This window comes from Callorhinus ursinus, unplaced genomic scaffold, assembly GCF_003265705.2.
Source record: "Callorhinus ursinus isolate GAN/ISIS: 27379988/994484 unplaced genomic scaffold, GSC_fseal_2.0 scaffold19, whole genome shotgun sequence".
Taxonomy (NCBI): domain Eukaryota; kingdom Metazoa; phylum Chordata; class Mammalia; order Carnivora; family Otariidae; genus Callorhinus; species Callorhinus ursinus.
In genome coordinates this window covers 21,274,696-21,282,144 of record NW_027397081.1, presented here as the reverse complement: position 1 = coordinate 21,282,144, position 7,449 = coordinate 21,274,696, and the positions used below count along the sequence as shown (strand labels likewise).

Genomic DNA, 7,449 nt, shown 5'->3' with positions numbered 1-7,449 from the left:
GCTCCCTGCCCCACGGGAAGCCTGCTTTTCCCTCTCCCACTCCCCCACTTGTGTTCCCTCTCTCGCTGTGTCTCTCTCTGTCAATTAAATAAATAAAATCTTAAAAAAACAAAACAAAACAAAACAGAATGTGGTATATCCACACCATGGAACATCATTCCATTTTAAAAAAGAATGAAATTCTGACCCATGCTACAACATGGATGAACCTTGAAAACATATGCTACGTGAAATAACCCAGACACAAAAGGACAAACATAGAATAGTCAAATTCATAGAGACAGAAAGTTGAGTGGTGGTTTCAGGGTGTGCAGGGAAGAAGGAATGGAGATTTATTATTTAATTAATACAGAGTTTCAATTTGGGATGATAGAGGTGATGACGGCAATAATAATGTGAAGGTACTTAATGCCACGGGATTGTGCATTTAAAAATGGTTAAAATGGTAAATTTTATGTTGTATGTATTTTACCATAATTAAATGAAAGAAATATTTGCTGGAAGGATAACTTTGCTTGTGTTTTAGGACAATCTCATTCCAGATGCCTAGAGTATCAGTTGTCAGCTTCTAGTTCCTTTAAATCCTCACAAAAATAAGAACAACAGAATTCCCCTTTTGAATACTTACTATATGTCAGGCACTATGTTAAGCATTTTGCATGCATTACTTTATTTAATCTGCACAATAAACTTGTAGGAGATATTGGAATCCCCACTTTACAGATGAGGAAATTGAGGCTCAAAGCTGCTAAGTAACTTGTGCAGGGTCACCAGCTGATACACAGAACACTGGGGTTTGACCCTAAATTTTCTGCAAAGCCCAAGCTCTTTATCACTTTGCTGTGTTTCCTCGAAAACCTCTTCAAACCTGTGAGTCCCATGCTTTGAACATCAGGACAGAAGGTGGCCTCTGGTACAGTGTCCCCAAGCTCCTCCTAAAGAGGATAATGACCAAAACTTACATAGTACCTTCTATTGTGCCTGAAAGTACTTTACATATATTAACTCTAATCCTACGACCGGCCTCAGAGGTGGGTGCTATTTATTTATCCTCATTTTACTGACAAGGAAATGAGGCACAAGAAGGTTAACTTGCCTAAGTCACAGAACTGGGTTATCATCCCAACAAAGGAGACTCACGGGCCCCTTTAAAAAAAAATATTTTATTTTTATTTTTTAAAGATTTTATTTATTTATTTGTCAGAGAGAGAGAGAGAGCACAAGCAGGGAGAGCAGCGGGCAGAGGGAGAAGCAGGCTCCCTGTTGAGCAAGGAGCTCAATGTGGGGGGACTCGATCCCAGGACCCTGGGATCACAACCTGAGCTGAAGGCAGACGCTTAACTGACCGAGCCACCCAGGCGCTCAACCTCTGCCCCTTTTCTTTAAAGATTTATTTTAGAGGGCGCCTGGCTTCAGCTCAGGTCATGATCCCAGGGTCCTGGGATCGAGCCCCACCTCCGGCTCCCTGCTCAGCAGGAAGCCTGCTTCTCCCTCTCCTCCTCCCCCTGCTTGTGTTCCCTCTCTTGCTGTGTCTTGCTCTGTCAAATAAATAAATAAAATCTTTAAAAAAATTATTTTAGAGAGAGAGAGTGGGGGAAGGGCAGAGGGAGAGAGAGAATCTCAAGCAGACTCCATGCCCAGCAAGGAGCCCAACCCAGGGCTCCATCCCGCGACCCTGAGATCATGACCTGAGCTGAAATCAAGAGTCCCACGCTTAACTGACTGAGCCAGTCACGTTGCCCCGACTCAGGGACCTTTTAACCACCTCCTTTTTATTTTTTTAAAGATTTTTATTTATTTATTTATTTGAGAGAGAGAAAGAGAGAGAATGAGCAGGGGGAGGGGCACAGGGAGAAGCAGCCTTCCTGCTGAGCAAGGAGCCTGGTGCAGGACTTGATCCGAGGACCCTGGGATCATGACCGGAGCCGAAGGCAGACGCTTAACGCCCTTGAGCCTCCCAGGCGCCCCGACCACCTTCTTTTTCCCCCACTCTATCTGGTTGACGCCGCCTGAAGGGCAAAGTGACCAACTCTTCCTTTCCTCTCAATGGGACCTTATTCCCTTGCTCCACCTTTGTCTCACGATTGAAATGTCTGTGGAATGAATGCATAAATGAGCAAAAAAAAGGGCTCCAGCTGCTTTCAGCGGAAGCTCTCAGCGTTGCCCAGGGGTCCTTCACCACCCTTCCGCCAGTTGATCTGACTTCATCTCTAACTCGACCAAAGTATTTGGGTTCTCCAAGCAGACATGCTCATCAGGTGCCTTCCATTGATACCTGCAGTGCCTGTGCTTTTAGTTATCTGCTTTCATGAATTATTAGACTTTGCATTGACAGCATCCTTAAGGACAGACTTATGCATAGTGGACAAGATAAATGAATGAGGAGTTAATTTTCATAAGACCCCAGGGTCCTTCCTTATAATCCCCTGATGAATTATCCTCTATTACCTCAAGTCCTCCTGTGCCAGAAACCTCACTCAGCTTTATCAGCCTGGATCCAGCTCTCATCCTGCACCTTGGGGCGGTAAACGCCTTTATCACTTTTGGCTTGAGGTCTGAACTGGGTTTGGACTGGCAGGCATCCCTCAGCTTGCCCACCTCGGTCTCCATTAGAGTAGAATGAGTCAGAGCCCAAAAAAGTCCAAGGGAGTCTTTGGTGTGTTTGAGGGCATCCGCCTGCCCATCCACTCAGCCACCTGCCTGTGTATTTATGGAGAATCTACAGTGTCAGGCGCTGTGAGGTATCCGTATTGGGAGTTACGGCACGCACACATCTTGGAGCTTCTGAATATTCATGAGGGAAGCAGAATGTCCAATGTTAGAGGGGGGAGAAATAGTAAGTCATAAATATTAATAAAGGCAGGCCGCATGCTGCAGGGAAGGCTCGGAATGCTAATGAGGAGATGACGTCCGGCCCGGCGCGTGCCAGCGGGCGGGTGCCCGAGCGCGGGCGCGCCCCCGAGCGTCCGGGCACGAGCGCGGGGAGGGGGCGGAGGGGGCGGGGTGGAGGAGGGGAGCGGAGCCGGGCGCCGGCCGAGCTGCGGGGGGAGCGCTCGCTGGCTCGCTGCTGCCGCTGCCGCCGCCGCCGCCGCCGCGCTGTGCTCCCGCCGCTCCCCGCGGCCCGTGGATGGGGGTGTCCCGCTGAGCCCCGCGATCCGCCTCCCTCCACCAGGACCCGGACAGGTGCCGTCGCGGGGGGCGACCTTAGCCCGGCCGACCCACTGCCGTGGGTGGGGGTTGGACGGGGGTGGAGAAGGAGGGGCCCCGCGACTCCGGCTTCTTGGCCAGCAGGTCGGGGGGTGCCGAAGCCCCGCGCCCCCAGCCCGTCCCATCCTGGAATCGGAACGGAAGAGCCCCGAGGCCGTCGCCCTCCTGCCCAGCCCTTCACGGGAGCGCAGCCCCCGGGTCGGGAGCTGTGGGATGATGGGCACTTCAAGCATCATCAGATCAGAGCCTCGGCCCCCCAGCCAGGCCTGGCGTGCGTGTGCGTGCGAGTGTGTGTGTGTGTGTGTGTGTGTGCGCGTGTGTGTGTGTGTGTGTGTGTGAGAGAGAGAGAGAGAGAGAGAGAGAGAGAGAGAGAGAAGGGAGGCGCGGCGCTGTCTGGGGGCTGGGGGAACCGGGAACGCTGCCCGATGGTGTGGGGCAGTGGGTCTGTACCTCCTCCCTGGACCGTTATCTGGTCTGGCTACTCTTCAACGCCCCAGAGTCATCTATGCCCCTAAGAGCCTGAGCCCGCACCCGCCCGTGCCCCTCCCTGGGGTGCCGAGGCCGTCCCCAGGACCATGCATTCCTGCAGTGTCAGAACCTCTATCAGCTGCCGCAGGCGCTGCGGGAACGATTGTTTTACTACGGAACAGGTCGGAGAAAGGACGAGGGTGGTGGTAGCGGTGGGGGCGCTGCCCTCCGGTGGGCCCAGGGCCTCTGGGGCTCAGAGGCGCGAGGCTTGACAGAGCCCTAGGACGGGCGTGTTATTCCAGCCCTCTCTTCTTTTTTGCCTATCCCTTCCCTTCTCGCCGCTCGACACCCCCGGAACTCCCTGCCACTCCCGTGTCCCGCTCTTGTTTGGCCGAAGGGCTGTGGAGTATGTGTGCGGCCTGCTCGGGGTGAGCCCAGCTTTCTTGGAGCGCCAGCCATTGTGCTGCTTGGAAAAGCCTTTCTTTACCCCAACGGACCCGGGGGGGGGGTGTCGAGAGGGGGATGTGAAATGAGGGTGAATGGAGCAGCAGGAGGAGGGGAAAGAGGGGGAAGCAGAACCGCAAAGGGGTTGCTGACTTAATATGCAACGAAATACTCTTTCTGTGAAAATGGGAAGCCGGCACAGTCCTGTGTCCTGGCTGGTTTTGCTGAGCAGCAGTGGGACAACTGCGGTGGATCAGTGCAGGGCAGATTTTAGGGATGGGGCGTGTGAGGGGCTAGAAATCAACTGATCTATGGGACAGGTAATAGGAAGAAGGGGGAGATGGAATGGGGCCTCTGTGGAGGTGCAGAGGCCCAGCAGGGGGAGGCATGGTGAATTCTCCTCTGCTCCCGCTTCACTCTGCTCAGCTCAGCAAAGCAGGGAGTGAAAATTTGTTACTGCAGCCCCAAGCTGCATCATTATGCTGCAAGGGAGAGGCTTCTGTGTTTCCTACCAGATCTCTGTTAAGCTCAGAGCCGTCGTTTCTTTTCCAAATTATACCCTATCGGGAGCCAAAGTAAATGGAATAGATTATACGACATAAACTATAGCCCTGCACTGTGTTCTAGGATACAGAGAAAAAGGCAAGGTGACCCTTCTGCGGTTCCCTTTTCCTGCCATTCTTCCTGCCTGCCTTTTTTTAAAAGTTGGTTTGGGAAGTGTAGAGACAGAGGATAAGCTCTGTTAATTGTATTAACCCTAGCTTTTCAGGGAGGAGGCCTCGGAGATGAGTTGGGAGTGAAGACAGGGCCGAGCTTGTCAGGATGCAAGAGTAGGGCATTTCAGTGGGGGTGCAAAGGCGCCTCACTAAGGGAGAAGAGCCAAAGAAAGTGAGCGGAATGAAGGACAGAAGGGGCACCGGTTCCAGAAGGGTGGCCAGCGTCAAACCAGAGGCCCCTCCTTGAGCCAGGCTTTCATGGCCTCTGCCACAGCCTGGGGTCTTTCTACAAATACCTGACTCAGCTTGGGTGTTGAGTAACTTCCAGTTTCCCGTGCAGGCTTTCAGTTTTTGTTTCATCGCCGGGTGGTCATTCATCCAGAGCTTCTTGGCTCCTGGGCGGTGAGTCAATTAAAAGAAATCAGGCTGCATTGTGGGTTGTTGAGATGACCATGTTTCTGAACTCTGGAGCTGTGGTATCCTGTTCTTCTTTTATAATCATCTAGGTGAATCCATTTTCCCCAGAGGCTGCCTGGGCTGAGGATGGGTGCTTTCAGCATAATCCCCCCTGTTGCCAACACCCAATCTCAATCTTTGTCTTAGATTCTGGTTGGATTGCTCTCTTGTTGCTGGTTAATAGTATAGACTGTGCCATTTCAAACTAGCACCCCACTGGTATCGCTTACTCTTTCCAGCTCCCCCTTCTGTCTTAGAGAAGAGTACAGATTTAAAGGAAGTGTAAATATCTGGAACATCAGCTGGTTAGCTTTCATGTCTCTCTGAAATGGGGCCAGTGTTCCAAGAAGCTTTGACCAAATAAAATCGAAAAAAAAAAGTGATAAAGTTTATTCAGCAATAGTTAAACCATTTGATCAACATTTGGAGCATTGCACATAGACTGTCATGGCAGGGGGAATTTTTTTTTTTTTTTTTTTTTACTTGAAACACCCTCTCCCTACATTTCCATGAAACTGAGTTATCCTCATTTTCCTAAATTCATTGACATTTATTGGACACTACATATGCCATACGTTGTGCTTAGCACTTCCAAAGATTATCTTCATTATTCTACAAAATAAACTTCAACTTAAATACTATTTTATTTTAGTTTTTAAAAATATTTATTTATTTATTTGAGAGAGAGAGAGAGAGAGAGCATGAGCAGGGGAAGGAGCAGAGGGAGAGGGAGAGAGAATCTTAAGCAGACTCATCACTGAGCACGGAGCCCGATGTGGGGCTCCATCTCATGACCCTGAGATCATGACCTGAGCCCAAACCAAGAGTGGGATGCTTAACTGACTGAGCCACCTAGGCGCCCCTAAATACTATTTTAAACCTCATTTTATGGATGAGGAAACTGAGACACAAATTTATCAGAGGCTGATAATTTGCCTAAGTCTCACACCTAAGAAGTGATGGGATCAGGAGGGGAACCTGGAGTCCAGGCTCTTAACCATCACAGAGTCCTGCTGTAGTCCACACAAATCCCTCATCTGTAAAGCCTTTTCTTGCTCCCTGTTGTACTCTGTGATCTTTTCTCAACTTACTTTGGCACTCAGGGATTCTCAATCTTTTTTGTGCTATTGGCCCTTTTGGCAATGTAGAGAAACCTATGGGATTCTCCTCCAAATATGTTTTTAAGTGCATAAAATATAGTTATATTCAAAGAGCCCTTTTAGGGATCTGTAGACCCTAGATGAAGAATCCTGGACTGGCAATTAGTTGTGTATTGTTTTATAGCCATGTTGTCCAGTATGGTAGCCGTGGGCCACCTGTGGCTAGTCTAAATGGAAATGTTCGGTGAATACCCACTGGATTTCAGAGACTTAGTATGAAAAAAGAATGTAAATTGTTTCATTAATATTTTAAAATATAGATTACATTTTGAAAGGCAACCTTTTAGACATATTGGATTAAATGAAATACATTATTAAAATATATTATTAAAATTAAGATTGTTAATAAGTTATTAAAATTAACTTGCAAAGCTATTAGCTCTACACCAACACCTTCATATTTTAACAGATGAGAAAAACAGGACCCATGATGCTTGTCACTTAGCCACACATTGGCAGGTCTGTTTGGCTCTTGAGCATATGTTCTTTCCAAGATATCATACTGCTTTTATATCTGTTTATCTTGATATCTTATCATGTTGCCTTTGCGAGCCATAAATACTTAGAATATGTTTTGATGGGATGTGATGGTAATTGGCTCAATTCCAGTATAGTCCTCGATACTAGGTCCTCACCTGGCATGACCTTTGCCTCACTTATGTAGAGTGTAAGTTTTATAGGCAGAGAGGGAGAACGGCACTGCAGGGCAAAACCCCTGGTTTTTGCTGTCTGTCCGGTTCTCCTCGGGTGTTGGTTCCAATTTCAGCATCTAACTGGACCAGTAATCGCACAGACAGGAGAGGAAAGTTTGGTTGCCTTTGCATTTTACAGGGAAGACAGTGGAGTATGATAGACAACAAGGCTGGGCTGCTGAAATGGAAAATGAGAAAAGGTATGTGGGGGACAGATGATCATTTTTCAATGAGCGCACATTGATTGATTGCCTAGCTGCACACCAGGGCGTGCTAGGAGCCATGCGTGATGTCCAGAGGACGTCT

General features: G+C 48.9%; 1 protein-coding gene across 4 annotated transcripts in view; it reads left to right on the top strand.

Annotated features, from left to right (window-relative positions):
- The first annotated feature begins 3,013 nt into the window (after window positions 1–3,013).
- FEZ1 (fasciculation and elongation protein zeta 1) overlaps window positions 3,014–7,449 on the top strand; it is a 44,005-nt gene continuing 39,569 nt past the window's right edge. Inside the window, exon 1 of one of the 4 annotated variants that reach the window (XM_025893957.2) lies at window positions 3,014–3,183. The gene's annotated coding sequence lies outside the window, so the exon portion shown is untranslated. Of the gene's footprint in view, window positions 3,184–3,704; window positions 3,858–7,449 lie in introns of those variants that run through there. The other 3 variants (XM_025893956.2, XM_025893958.2, XM_073903933.1) reach the window with 3 other exon arrangements.